General features: G+C 53.5%; 1 protein-coding gene across 1 annotated transcript in view; it reads right to left on the bottom strand.

Annotated features, from left to right (window-relative positions):
- The window catches only part of LOC126009489 (ly-6/neurotoxin-like protein 1), a 245,391-nt gene that overhangs the window by 110,001 nt on the left and 119,880 nt on the right, over positions 1–15,510 (bottom strand). The window lies entirely within an intron of this gene.

A 15,510-nucleotide genomic window follows, 5' to 3' on the forward strand; every position in this document is an offset into this window, starting at 1 on the left:
GCCCGGCCCGGGCCCAGGAGGTTGTCCGCAATGTGGCGGGTCTTCCCTGCTGGGCCTTCCCTGGTTCTCCTTGTCCACACGCCTGTCCTCGGGCGTGCCGTGCCCGTGGGGTGCGTGGCCCGTCCGGAGACAAGCTCGGGGATGCAGAGAAGAGGAGGAAGAAGAGGCAGGTCTTGCTCCGCGGCTAGGAGGACGACGATGCCTGGGGGTCCCTGGGAGGAGACCCTGGTCCCACTCGTCCCTGCTTCTGCTTCGGGCTACGTGGCCCCGGCTGTCGTGCAGCCCTTGGGCCAGCAGGAGGCCGGAGTGAACCTCAGTTTCCTCCACTGCAATGGCGCATTAGAGCGCGATTCCCACCAGCTCCCGGGCACCTGGCATAGCCCACACGTGTGCCAGTCTCCTCTTCGCTATTTCCCAGGAAGTCCTGTGGGAAGTGAGGTGGTTTGTCTGCCTCCTCTTTCTCCTTCTTGAAGTGATGACTGCAACTCAGCAACCACATTGTGCCTTGAGGCAGCACTACTTCAAGAACAGGGCCACATGGAGGAAGGGAACTGAGTAGGGTCCAGGTCACGGTCCCCCCTCTGCCGCTCCCTTGGTCCAGAGCCATGCAAGCATGTGGGGGTTCAGATCCGAGCGCATGAGTGGGAGTCATATTCTTGCGTGCATGTGGGAGTTCAGAGCCATGCATGGGGAGCTCAGAGTCGTGTACTCTCTGCCTCGACACTGTCCCCCCCGGCTGTGGGACCCAGAGAGTGGCTCCAGCCCAGTGGCCCAGCCACATACAATGGTCCTGTGCCATGGCGGTGCTTACTGTCATCTGTGGAGAGCCAGGGTGGAATCAGCTCACAGGTGCCACAGGTGGGAGTGCCTCGGAGACCTCTCTGTAAAAGGAGACCACGGCCCCCAGCCGGGCAGTGTTGCCCTCCCCTGAGCCGTGAGCTCATCCACCACACAAGACAGCTAGACCTTATAGTTCAGCCTGACGGGTGCGGAGGACCCCCCCCAACTCTTCACCCTATCCCAACCCCCCACTCTCCCTCCACCCCCAGCCCCGCTTTCCTGTCTCCAGCTCGCAGTGATGGGACCTCTGGCCTGGGAGCTCAGCCACGGGATGCGGAACCAGGGCCCACCAGGTATCTGTGGCCCTTTTTAGGGCTGTGGAGAAACCTGGGGGAAAGCCCATCCTGGCTTAAGCCCCTGGGCCCAGACCTTTCCTCTGTCTCAGAGACTTCTGTTTCCCTCCTCATCCTCTGGACATCTCTTGGCTGTACCCAGAGGTGCTCCAACCGTTGACTTAAGCAGTCACCACTTCCAGGGGCTCTGGTCTCAGGGACCAGGCATGACGAGAACATTACAAAGCAGTGGTCCACCAGAGAGCAAAGTCCTGGGTTCTGGGGTCTACCATGGGGCTCCCCTAGGCCTCAGGACCCAGGACAGCCCATGGGGGATGGTTTTTGAGGCCCAGGCCCTGAACCATGGCCCTGCTCTTCATAATGAGCAGGACTAACCATGCCGGGCCAAGAAACCCCTTCTGTGGGGTGAGGAGCTCTAGGAGCCACCAGGGCAGCCCTAGCCCGAATCTCCCTCCTGCCCCCACCCAGGAGACACTGTGTTTGGAACTTTCTGTCCCTTATGGAAAGAAAATGGCTGGTAGCATTTCCTGTCCTTGTTCCCAGCTGTGGGAACTGTGAGAACACCAAACTGTGACCCCAAAGCAGGAAGTTCCTGAGCAAAGGTGTTCCCAGGGCACTTCCGGAGACCTGTATTCTGGGAATGTTCTGGAACACGGAGGTGACCTAGGACAGCAGATACCTAAGGGAGTGGGGTTCGCCTCTGCCTCAGTCAGCCCAGACTCCACAAGGAATCTGAGGGAGAGGGGAAGGGGAGGGGATCCCTCCTGATGCACTGTGGGGGTTCAGACACCCCTCAGACTCCTCACGCACTCCCCACCCTTGCTGCCATGGTCATTGTTCCCTGGGGACCAGGTACAGGACAGAGCTGTCCTCGGGTGAACCAAAGCCACAGCAGGAGAGGCGGGGACGCCTCAGGGCCCAGCTGGCTGTGGGGGTGGCAACACTTCCAAGCCCGAACTTGTTTAGCACAGAAACTGAACTTTGCTCCGATGACCTGGGAATCCTGTGCAATGATTCAAATGTCTGGACTTGGGACGTAGACTGTGCTCTCTACCTAAGCTGCTGTGGGGAGAGGAGGAAACCAAGCCCCAAAGAGCTGGCCTAAGCTGGGAAGGCCTGGTCCGGGCGTGCGACCACTGTCCACTTAGGCCCCAGGGCAGAAAGAGCTGTGTCCCAGGGCCTGAGCCATAGAACAGTGCGGAGGGCGTTTTCCTTGGACGCAGTCAACCTAGGTTCTATCTCTGGCATCCTGTAGGGTCCCCCAAGCCTGCCAGGAGTGACCCCTGAGCACCTCCTGGTGTGGCCCCTTAAAAAACAAACAAAATGAGGCCGGAGTGATAGCACAGTGTTAAGTTGTTTGCCTTGCATGTGGCCAGCACAGGATGGATTTCGGTTTGAATCCCGGCATCCTATATGGTCCCCCGAGTTCTCTATGAGTGACTTCTGAATGCAGAGCCAGGACTAACCCCTGAGCACTGCCAGGCGTGACCCTAAAACAAACAAACAACAAACAAAACCCAAAAAAACAAAATGAAAGAGCCGGCCTGGCACCAGGCAGGGTGCAGAAAGCTGACCCCTGGGCTCCCAGATGCACCTTCCCAGACATACCCAGGGCCTGTGCCCAGCATCCTGACACTTGGTGACCTTGGCTGGTCAGCCTGATTCTAGTGGCTGTGACTGTCGCAGCCCCTCCTCAGCGTGGGTCCTGCTACATTGCACAACTCTAAGGCCCCAGCTGGGGTGGAAGGGGCCACAGGAGCGTGACAAGTGTCCTTGTGACACTGTGACATCAGCCTTCCATACTACTATGCTACTATGTGAGGGTCGGGACCCTGCCAGCTGTGAAGGGAAGCTGGGCACAGAGCCCATAGCGGCATCCTCCATGCAGATCCACAAACAGCTGAAGCACTGCCTGTCAGTGGAGGGATCCAGGGCACTGAGGGCTGGGCACGCACCCAGCTGGCAGCAGGACCTCATTGGGCCTCTGGAGACCAAGAGCATTTGCACCAGGACACCTGGAAACCTGTTTTTCCTACAGCCAATGAAAAGGCAAAATTTCTTTTTCTTTTCATTTTAGTTTTTGGGTCACATCTGGCGGCACTCAGGTAACTCCTGGCTCTGTGCTCAGAAGTCACTCCTGGCAGGCTCGGGGGACCCTATGGGATGCCAGGGATTGAACCCAGGTGGGCCGTGTGCAAGGCAAATGCCCTCCCCACTTTCCTATCACTCTGGCCTCGAAAGCATAAAATTTCTCGGCGTACAATTGTTTATGAAGTCCTCTAGGGTTGTGCTTTTGGGACAGAACTTTGATAAACGGTTTTCGGGACTGTGTGAGCAGGCACCCTGCAGAGCCAAGGCTGAGTGGCAAGGCAGAAATGCACACCAACTTTTAACACCAACACAAGCAGTCTCTTTGAGCAGGTTCTTGTACACCAACCCCATGCCGCTGCACTGCCCTCGAATCTTCTCTGCCTGGATCTTGCCATAATTTGCCCTTGGCTCTTTGCACCTCCCATGTGAGCCTCAGTCTAGGCTCCTTTGCCTTGGCCATCAGGGGACTAAGCAATCCCCTGGCCTGCCCTTCTGTCTACGGATGGCAATTTTAAGGAGGGCAGAGCCCTGGCACCCCATAGGTATCCCTTGGATACAGCTGGCTATGCAGGACCCTTGTCTGGTGATATTGAGGCAGGAGCAGAATGCATGGCTGCTTGGGGGGGGGTGGGTGAAGGAGAGGAGGCAAGGGAGCCCTAAGGCCTCCACATCCCATCCAGCATTGAGGCCTGCTCCAGGTCCTGGAAAGGTGAATGTTGGAGGGGTATGTTAGAGATCTGGAGGGAGAAGAGGTTGGAGGGGAACCGCTTCATTAATGCAGCCACAACCACTGCACAGGAAGCACATGGATGAGTCACAGGGCGTGAGAGGCTCCATCTAGACACTGCCCATGAGTCATCCCACCAGAGTCCAGCCCTGGGGGAACTGGCTTGAAGCAGGAGTGCTCTGAGGATGAAGAAAACAAGACGGGCCCAGAGAGATAGCACAGCGGTGTTTGCCTTGCAAGCAGCCGATCCAGGACCAAAGGTGGTTGGTTCGAATCCCGGTGTCCCACATGGTCCCCTGTGCCTGCCAGGAGCTATTTCTGAGCGTCTGCTAGGAGTAATCCCTGAGCACCACCATGTGTGACCCAAAAACCAAAAACCAAAAAAAAAAAAAAAAAAAAAAAAAGAGAAAACAAGACAGGGGCCGGAGAGATAGCATGGAGGAAAGGCATTTGCCTTGCATGCAGAAGGACAGTGGTTCGAATTCCGGCATTCCATATGGTCCCAGAGCCTGCCAAGAACGATTTCTGAGTGTAGAGCCAGGAGTAACCCCTGAGTGCTGCCAGGTGTGACCCCAAAACCAAAAACAAACAAACAAACAAAACACAAAAAACAAGACAGACTCGAGATAGCATGGGGTTACAGGGCTCACCGCTTCGTGGACTGAGAGCCCTGACTGTCCTTCACATAGGACATTAATTGTTCAGGAATAATCAACATGGGAAGAAAGGCAGATAACAGTCAAATTCCATCTAGCACCAAAAGAAGAACTGGGATAACTGAGGGGTAATGGATCATAATGGGGGGGGGGCAGGAAGCTGAGCAGAATAATGAGGTTTAGGAGTGTCTCTTGAGCAAAGCAGTATTGATGGGTAACCAGAGCCCAATTAGGAATCACTAATCATCGTGGGGAAGGTGCCTCTCTTTGTGCTGTCATCACCATCTCTGGGGCTGTGGTGTCCCCGAACTTTCAGTCTCAAGGAGAATCTCCAGAACAATCGCTCTACAGAGGCCCCTGGAACAAATAGCTCTACACGGTCTGCCAGGTGGTTTGGGACAGCGTCACAGAGGGCATCCAGTATCACTCCAAGTTGTGGAGTGCTGGAATCCTGGACCCAGGACACTTAATTCCCCAGAGATCCTAAAGGGCCCTGGATGCATGGGAGCTGAGGGCAGTGCCCAAAGTAATCTGTGCGGCCACTTGGATGGGAATTGGACAGGCAAGAATGGCTATGATCCCTGCTACAGGATCCTGCCCCTGGCTGGACACCACGAGCATTCAAGAAGGAGAAAAGACTCCCCAAAGAGCAAAGACTGGCAAAAGGTGGAGGTCGATGGGGCCTGAGATATAGCACAGCAGGGAGGGCGTTTGCCTTGCAAGCAGCCAACCTGGGTTTAATGTCCAGCATCCCATATCGTCCCCTGAACACACCGGGAGTGTTCTCTGGCACAGGGCCAGACTTAAGTGAGCCCTGAGGACCGTCAAAATAAAACACGAAAGTCAGGTTGGAGGAGTGGATGGTACAGCAGGGGAGGGCGTTTGCCTTGCATGCTGCCAACCCAGCTTCGACTCCCTTCATCCCATACGGTTCTCAAGCACAGCCAGGAATGACCCTTGAGGGCAAAGCCAGGAGTAAGTCCTGAGCACTGCCGGGTAGGTCGGAAACGTCCTAAAAGGGCGAAAATTGGGGGCTGGAGGCCATAGGGCAGGGCCTGGCCAGGAACCAGTGACCTAGGGATGGCCAGTCCAGGGGACTTAGAACGCACGGCGACCTCCAGAACCTTTTTTTTGTTTTTGTGCCACACCCGGCGGTGCTCAGGGGTTCCTCCTGGCTGTCTGCTCAGAAATAGCTCCTGGCAGGCACGGGGGACCCTATGGGACACCGGGATTCGAACCAACCACCTTTGGTCCTGGATCGGCTGTTTGCAAGGCAAACGCCGCTGTGCTATATCTCCGGGCCCGACCTCCAGAACCTAAGGACAGTGGAACCACGATCCTCCGCGGCTTAGAGCGCCCACAAGAGTAGCTGAGTCGTCTGCCTAGAGTGTCCACGGAACGGCGGATCCCATGGCGAAAGCGCGCCCCTGCAGGCCAACCAAGCCAAGAAGCGTCTCTGGTCGCCTAAGCGGCGGTCCTCCACGGCCTAGAGCGGCGACCGGGTGCTATGCCGCCGCCTCCGCCGCCTCCGCCGCCTGGTGCAGTCGAGTGCGCTGCCTAGAGTGTCCCCGGAGCCGCTGAGCTGCCGGCCTAGAGCGGCGCCAGAGCCGCCGAGCCGCCGAGCCGCAGTCCGCCGCCGCCTAGAGCGCCCCTGGAAGTGGCTGATCCGCCGGGCTGCAGGTGGATGGATGGAGAAGGGGACAGGGAGACGGCGACCGGGAGCGCCGTGCTTGGTGCCCGCTGGTCTCCGGCGCCCCCAGGCTGGCTTCCCGTCTGCTCCTCGAAAGCAGCGACTTGTCTTCACTGGGAAACGCCCTTTAAGCCTCCCACCCCAAGAGTGGCCAGGCCAGCCAGGCCGAGCCGCCCCAGGGCGCCTGCCAGCCCCTCGGGGGAAATGGCCTTTGCTCTTTTCAGGGTGAAGAGTGGCCTTTAGGGGCTTGGGCGTCCGGGTTCGACCCCCGGCGTTCCGCATGGGCCTCAGAGCCTGGAGGAACCCGAATGCCGCCAGGTGTGGCCCCAACCAAGCCAAACCCCAAAAGCTCCACAGCAGCGCCCCGGTGGTTGCAGCAGTGGAAGAGGCCGGGATGAAGTGGGGGTGCGGAGGAGGTGAGGTTGTGGGGGCCTCCACGGGAGATGTTGTTGGCATAGAGCAACCTCGGGAGAAACAAAGTCAGAGCCCCCGACTTGCTCTCCGGTTCCTTTCAAGAGGTGTTGGGGGGGGGGGTCCCAGACCGCACCCCGGCGGCTTCTGGCTGTACTCAGCAGTGATCCCTGGTGGTGCGCAGGGGCGCCAGCAAAGCAAGTTCCTTACGACCTGCTCTTCGGATTTGGGTTTTGGCTTTGGGGTCTCACTGGAAAGTACCAAAAGCGGCACTTGGGGTCACTTCTGGCTCAGCGCTCAGGAATCACTCCTGGCGATCTTCGGGGACTCTAGGGGATGCTGGAGATGGAACTAGAATCCACCACTTGCAAGGCCAATGCCTTCCAGCTGTGCCATGGCCTTCTCTTTATAGTCTCCTGGATTCTTCTCTTTTCTAGCTTCTTGTCTCTCGAGAGGTTCCCCCTTCTCTGGGTGGGGCCTTGGATTTCTACATATGGGAGTGCTTTGGTTTCTCCTTTCCAGAGAACTCAGGATTTGCATGTCAGGAGCAGAGCCCCAGGCCTGCTGCACCCTGTGACACAGACGTGACCCCACCGATGGCACCAGGTTGGCTTTTCTCCTTCCCAGTCAGTGGTAGGGAGGAGAAGGTTCCTCTGGGCCCACCCCAGGAGCTCCTGGCCCTTATGGGTGGAGTCTGAGCCTCCCCTGGCCTGCAGCCCACTTCTCCCGTTACCTGCTGAGCCCACTCACAGATCCAGCCTCACTCCACCCAGGGTGAGATCTGGCCTGCACATTGACATTCCTGCCTGCCCCACTGCTGAGCCCAGCCGACATCCCTGGACCTGACTCCCAGACTAGATGCAGGCCCTCGTGTCTCCTGCAGCAAGTTGGGAGAGGGAGGGCAGCACAGGAAGAGAGTGGGTAGAGGCTGCCCCCACAGAGTGAATCCCTTCCCAAGGCTAATTCCTAACTACGATTCCTCCACGGGCCAGTGCCTGTAACTCTCTAGCTCCTATAACTCTCCAGGAGACATTTTCAGACTATTTACCAGAGAGCTGAGTGAGCACAGAGGCACAGTGCACTGTTTCTGCTTCCCCCCACTCCCATAGACCTTGGCTCTCCTCTCATCTGATTCGGTTTCACTTCTAGGGACATGCATGTCTGGCATGTGTTGAGCAGAGCAAAATTCAGCTCCGGGTAGGAAGCAGGGGTTCAGGATCACTCAGCCAGCCCCTGCACAGACTCACACACTCCCATACAGCCCCAATCACAGCCTCGCCACCCCCCCCCATCTTTCGTCACTTTTGTAGTGACCCGTACTCATCCCTGAACCCGCAACCCACCCACCCCCACGATCCCGCCACTGGGATGTCCCGAAATCACACGGGGACAGAGGCCCGAGCCCCAAGGGCCTGTGAATCCCACTGCTTTGAGGCTCAGCAGATGGGTGCGGGGTTTGGATTCTGCCCCTCGGAATGCTGGCCACACAGCATTTCACCCATGGGTCTATCTATGCCCGCCTCGCCCAGGTGTCATGGGAAGGAAGGACGCAGGAACCTCCTGCCTGTGGCATCCATCTCCGGCACCTTCAAAACGGTGCCCATTTGATCCCAAGATTACAGATTACTCAGACAAGGAAACTAGAAGCGGGTTTGGGGAGAATGAGGCTGCAGCCCCCTGACAGGTGCCCCATCGCACTCAGCAGAGAAATGAGGCATCTTTTCTGATAAGTGTTTTCCGGGCAGCTCTGCGTGGAGTTTGGGAGCCACAGTGGCTGTGAGGGGTGGACCCCTGAGTTCCATCCTGGCAGCCTTCCCCCAACCCCCCAACCCCAACTGTAAATTGTGATGAGTTCACCTGCAGCGACTTCTGGAAGGATCCTTCTAATTCAGTCGGAGTCTGATGGGCTCTTCACAAGTCTCACTGCTGCCCTTCCTTCTTACAGCAAAGACATCCAGTGGGCATGTGCTGGGGTTTCCTGGACAAATTTTTAGAACACAGGAGGACTAAGGGGCCCAGGAGAACATAGACATAGAAATAGGTTACCCTCACCAATCCATTTACATGCACATGCACAAATGTTCGTATACACATATACCACTCACACTAACATGTGAACACATGCTCAATACATGCAAAAGAGCTGGTTCAGGGGCTGGAGTGATGGCGCAGAGGTAGGGCGTTTGCCTTGCACGCGGCTGACCCAGGACAGACCCAGGTTTGATCCCTTTCGTCCCATATGGTCCTTCAAGCTAGGAGTGATCTCTGAGTACAGAGCCAGGAAAAAACCCTGAGATTCACAGGGTGTGGCTCAATCCCCCCCTCAAAAAAAAAAAAAAAAAAAAAAAGCTGGTCCAGTTGATATTCTTTTTTTTTTTTTTTTTTTTTTTTGTGGTTTTTTTGGGTCACACCCGGCAGTGCTCAGGGGTTATTCCTGGCTCCATGCTCAGAAATTGCTCCTGGCAGGCACAGGGGACCATATGGGACGCTGGGATTCGAACCGATGACCTTCTGCATGAAAGACAAACGCCTTACCTCCATGCTATCTCTCCAGCCCCTTTTTTTTTTTTTTTTTTCAGTTGATATTCTAAGATCACTTTATTTGGGGGGGGGGGATTATATGCCTCATGCAGCAGTGCTCAGAAGTTACTCCTGATTCTACCTTTGTTTCTTTGCTCTCAGCCCCAGTCATTTCTCCCAATCCTGGGCCACTCTCCCAGCCTGCGGTCCAGCTCTCCACCATGGCCCTTCTTCCAGTCTTATGTCCTGCTCCCAACCCAAGACTCCTAGCCCCAGTAAGTACTTCTTCCAGCCTCTGGTCCAGGTCCCAGCCTGGCTCTGCTGCCATCTAGGGGTCCTTCCCTCAGCCCTGGGCTCTGCTAACAGCCCTCACACCTGTCCCAGTCCCAGGACTTTCTCCTAGCTCTGATCTCTTCCTACAGCCCCCCTGGGATCTTCTCCCAGCCCCTGGACCCTTCTTCCAGTCCTGGTTCCTCCCAGCACGAGACCCTGGTTCTGCTCCTTGCTCCAGGAAAATCTTCAATCATGGGCCCTTCTCCCCAGCAGAGGCCCTTCTCCCAGCTCCAGAAACTTCTCTTTGCCTGGATCTCTAGGGCCTTTTCCCACTCCAGGCCATACTACAGCCCCAGGCATGTTTCCAGCCCTGGACCCTACTCCCAATTTCTGGCCCTTCTCAAAGCCCAACGCTTGCTCCCAGCCCAGGACCCTGATCCCACCCTGGGTACAGATTCAAGACCCTTGCTATGCTCCCAGTTACAGGTCCCTGCTCCCAGCCCCAAGCTCATGCTCCCAACCCCTGCCAATTCTTATAGCCCCAGGCCTTCCTCTCAGCCCTGGGCCCTTCTGCCATCCTGGAGTCCCGTTCTCAGCTAAGGGCCCTTCTGCCAACCCCGGGCCCTGCTCCCAGCCATTGATTTTTCTCCCATCCCCTGTTTATACTTTCAGCCCAGGGCCCTTCTTTTAGTCCTGGGTCCTGTGCTTCCATTGCCATCCCTTCTCCAAACCTGGGCCCGGCTCCCAGGCACTGGTAGTTCTCCAGTCCTGATCCCAGTCCAGGGCCTTGCTTTCAGCCTGAGCCTAAGTCCTGAGACCCGAGCTCTGCTCTTAGCCCTTTTTCTAACCCTGGTCTTCCTCACAGGCCTGGCCCCTTCTTTCTGCCTAGGGTCTTGCTTGCAGCCCCAGTCTCAGCTCCCAGCATTGGGCCTTCTCTCAGCCCAGGACTGTCGTTCCATGGGGACCTGGGGTCAGCAGACGCTGCACCACTGACAAGGAGTCATCCCGATTGTCTCTCTCTTGGCGTGGGACCTAGAGGGTCGGGAGGAAGGGAAAAGCCTCACCACAGTGCCACTCAGCCCAAAGCCAGGACACAGACACAGCGGGGGTTCTGTGAAGGCAGTTCTGTCTATATTGAGTACAGCAGGGGTTTGTATAGGGCAAACAGATGCGGAACTTAGCACAGGTGGCCAAAATGGTCCAAAGGGGTAATTCCATAAAAGGATAATGTCAGCTGAGCTCATTAAACTTTAAGGGGAGCAGCATGCTGTCTATGTCTTAGGTATGTCCTGTTTTTGTAATTGATGCGGTTGGCTAATATCCTGTCTTTGTAAAAATGTCCAGACTAGACACATTGCATGTGCCTTTCCCTTATCATAGTTAAGTTTTTTGTTTGTTTTGCTTTTTGGGTCACACCCAGTGATGCCCAGGGGTTACTCCTGGCTATGCCCTCAGAAATTGCCCCTGGCTTGGGGAACCATATGGGACACAGGGGGATCGAATCACTGTCTGTCCTGGGTCAGACGCATGCAAGGCAAATGTACCACTTGCTCCACCGCTCGGCCCCTCATGGTTAAGTTTTAACAGAGCACATTCATTTACTGAGTGAGGGTGGGGGCAGGAGATGCAAGATTAACATAAAGGGGGCTGTGTCAGTCCTGGTTGAGTTTTAACAGGCCACATTGTTTTTGCTCAGCAGGGGTAAGGGTTGGAGACGCAAGGATAGTGGAAGGGGGTGCAACACAGGGCCCTTTCTCCCACTTTCTGCCCTTCTTCCAGTAAAGGCCCTGCTCTCAGCCCAGGGCACTTCTCACAGCCCTCGGCCATCCAATTAGCACCTGGCCCTTCTCTCAGACTGGGCTCTGTTTCGAACCACTGGTTCTTCGGCCAGGCCCTGGTCCTCCCAGCCAGGATCATGCTTCCCTGGGTTCATGCTCCCAGCCTTGGACCCTGATCCCAGCCAACAGCCCTTTTCCCAAACCTGGACCTTTACCCCTGCCTGGGCCCTTCTCTCAGCCCAAGCCCAGCTACTAGGTCCAGGTTCCCTTTCCTCACCTCTGTTCCCCTCCTCTCCTCTCCCCTCCCCTCCTCTTCCCTTCCCCTCCCCTCCTCTCCCTTCCCTTCCCCTTTCCCTTCCCTTTTCCTCCCCTCCCCTTGCCTCCTCTCTGCTTCCCTCTCCTCTCCTCCCTTTCCTTTCCTCTCTCTCTCCCTCTCCTTCCCCTCCCCTCCTGTCCCTTTCTTTCCCTTCCTTCCCCTTCCTTGCCCTTCTCTCCCTTTCTTCCCCTCCCATCCCCCTTCCCTTCCCTTCCCTTCCCTTCCCTTTCCCTCTCTTTCCCTCCCTCCCTCCCCGCTGCTCCCCTCCCTTTTCTCCTTCTCCTTCCCCTCCCCTCCCCTTCCTCCCCTTCCATTTGTTCCCCTCCCCTCCCTTCCCCTTGCATTCCATCTCATCCCTTCCACCCTATCCTCTCCTTTCTTCCCCACCCACCCCTTTCCTTCCTCTCTCTTCCCTTCCCTCCATCTTCTCCCTCCCCTCCCCTTCTGCTTTCTGGTCCTTTTCTCTCCCCTACCTGTTTACTGTGCCATACAATGCAGTCAGTGCCCAGGTCTTGCTTCAGAGTCTATAGTCAGTAATCATACCTGGTAGTACTCAGAGGGACTTTTGGGGGTGCGAGGAATTGAGCTTAGGTTAACAACATGAAAGGTAGTGCCTTTCCTGATGTCTATCTTTCCAGCCCCTCTTTATTTCTCTCTCATAGTTTCCACCTACTTCACTATTGCTAGATTTTGAAGAGTGTATATCTGAGAGTCTGTCTAATTTGAATTAGCAGGGAAACATTTGTATTATGGACACATTAAAATTTTAGGGCTAGAGCAGTAGCACCAGCTTTGATCCCTGACATCCTGTATGATTCCCCCAGCACCGCCAGCCCTGACCCCTGAGTGCAGGGTCAGGAGTAATCCCTAAGCACTGTTGGAAGTGGACCAACCAAAAAAAAAAAATATTGGAGTGTTTTATATCATTTTCTTGGGATGAATAGTTGCAACCACCAACTAAGTTGGCAAAGTTTATAGGTCAAGAAAGTTTAGATTCAATCTAAGGAAAAATGAATTTAATATGTTGCCAACTACATATTTTACGGTATCAAAATGATTATGGATGAAATGTTCATATATGCTATGATAGTGTTTATATATGATAGAGGTCTAGACAGTTTTTTGTTTCGTTTTGGTTTTATTTTGTTTTGGTTTTGGTTTTTATTTTTTTTGGTTTTTGGGTGACACCCAGCGGCACTCATGGGTTACTTCTGGCTCTGCACTCGAGCTCCTGGCAGGCTTGGGGACCATATGGGATGCCGGGATTCAAACCACCATCCACCCTGGATCAGCTGCATGCAAGGCAAATGCCCTATCATTGTGCTATCTCTTCAGCCCTCGAAACAGTTTTATCAGGTGTTTTATATCTAGTACTTCTGTTCTCTTTCATAACATTTTAAATTGTGACTAAGTGGAAATATTTGCATATGCCCTTAATGAGGTAATTACCTTCCAGTTGGTTTAGCCAAGTGCAATCATCTGTATTCTCCTATGTGGCTATAATTCAGTGGGAGGCTTTGCGGTTCCTCTCACAGTGACCTCTGTGTCAGAAGCATTTTCTGTACATCGTTCACTAAATTATAGTTCACTAGGTTTGATTCACAACAATCACTGGAGAAAGCTACGCTTTAAATCAGGTACATGGTGGCTACTTAAAAACCTCATCAAGGGGGCTGGAGAGAGAGCATGGAGGTAAGGCATTTGTCTTGCATGCAGAAGGACGGTGGTTCGAATCCCGGCATCCCGTAGGGTCCCCCGAGCCTGCCAGGAGCGATTTCTGAGCATAGAGCCAGGAGTAACCCCTGCGCGCTGCCGGTGTGACCCAAAAACAAACAAACAAACAAACATACAAACATACACACATACACCTCATAAAGGGGCCAGAGCGGTGGCGCAAGTAGTAAGGTATTTGCCTTGCATGTGCTGACCTAGGACAACCGCGATTTGATCCCCAGGCATCCCATATGGTCCCCCAAGCCAGGAGCGATTTCTGAGCGCAGAGCCAGGTGTGGCCTCCCCTCCCCGCTAAAAATCAAAACAAACAAACAAAAAAAGAACTCATAAAAGACTGTATACCCTTACTAGAAGATCTAAGCTCTGCTTGAAAAGTTCTACTCAGTGTCCGTTTGGAAAACAGGTTTCTCCATTTTATCAAAGATTATCTGAGGGAACAGTAAACTCTTTCATCTCCAGTTGTGTCACTTTGTACTTGAAGAGAAGTTTCTGAAATGGCAGGTGTGGAAATACCTCTAGGTTAAAAGCAGCCTATTCAAATGTTGTTGGAAATGTGTTAAGGTAGGAAGATACTTCTCATGGAACCTTTGAAATTTCTTTTTTGTGTGTGTGTGTGTGTGTGGTTTTTGAGTCACACCTGGCAGTGCTCAGGGGTTATTCCTGGCTCCAGGCTCAGAAATTGCTCCTGGCAGGCACAGGGGACCATATGGGAAACCGGGATTCAAACCAATGACCTCCTGCATGAAAGGCAAACACCTTACCTCCATGCTATCTCTCCGGCCCCGAGCCTTTGGAATTTCAGTGAGTTATCTCAAACATTTCTTATGTTACATCAAACATATTATTTTTATTTCTTTTGACAGAAAAATTCTCTATAAAGCATTTTTTATTTTATGGTTTCTGGGTCACACCCAGCAGTGCTTAGGGGGGTTGCTCCTGGCTCTATGCTCAGAAATCTCTCCTGGCAGGCTTGGGGGACCACATGGGATGCCGGGATTCGAACCACCATCCTGCGTCTAAGGCAAATGCCTTACCACTGTGCTATCTCTCTTGCCCCTATCAAGATTATTAAATCCAAATAAGCCTGAGATCATTTATGATGTGTCATATGTGATACTATTTTTAAATTTTAATTTATTTAAAGAGTGTATCAAATAGTTGATCATAATACATTTATTTCTGAGTAAGTGGGAATGATATTTAAAAAAAGAAAAGAAAAGAAAGTAAGAAGAAAGAGGAACAAAAGTAGTGACAAATTTGTGTAAGTTATTGTTATCACCAACGAGGTCATTATTTCATTTACAGAAAGTTTTGTAAGTTCTTGTCGCTAGGTGCCCATTGTGCAAGTTCATTTGATTGGCATCTACATTGTTGTGTTCCTCTGGGGATGACAGTATTAAACAAAAATGGAGTCATTGGTTCAGGAGTCCCAAGCACTGTTGCTGATACTGTGGCTTTTGTGAAGCAAAAGTTTTCAGATGCCAGAACTTCAAGAAGTATGAGAAGGGGCTGGAGAGATAGCACAGTGGTAGGGCGTTTGCCTCGCATGCAGTCAATCCAAGACAGATGGTGGTTCGAATCCCGGCATCCCATATGATCCCCTTAGCTAGCCAGGAGTGATTTCTAAGCACAGAGCCAGGGGTAAACCCCCTGAGCACCACTGGGTGTGACCCAAAAACCAAAAACCAAAAAAAAGAAAGAAAAAAAAGAAGTCCGCGAAGGTTGGGAGAAGGATGCTCACATGCATTACAAAAAAGTCCTGGTGACCTGGTAATATCAACCCAAATACCAACATACCTGGAGTTTTGGTCAGGTTTAAATTTTTAATATTAATATAAGAGATTAAGTACAGGGGCCGGGCGGTGGCGCTGGAGGTAAGGTGCCTGCCTTGCCTGCGCTAGCCTAGGACGGACCGCGGTTCGATCCCCCGGCGTCCCATATGGTCCCCCAAGCCAGGAGCGACTTCTGAGCGCATAGCCAGGAGTAACCCCTGAGCGTCACCGGGTGTGGCCCAAAAACCAAAAAAAAAAAAAAAAAGAGATTAAGTACAATTAAAATGACTAATTAAATACTTTATAAATGCTATAATTTACATCCTGTCTGCTTATGACAGCATTGGAATAGTATATAAACTAACATGGTGTATGATGAACTATCAGAAACGTGTGACCATGACCCACT

Source organism: Suncus etruscus, chromosome 5 (genome assembly GCF_024139225.1).
Source record: "Suncus etruscus isolate mSunEtr1 chromosome 5, mSunEtr1.pri.cur, whole genome shotgun sequence".
Classification (NCBI taxonomy): domain Eukaryota; kingdom Metazoa; phylum Chordata; class Mammalia; order Eulipotyphla; family Soricidae; genus Suncus; species Suncus etruscus.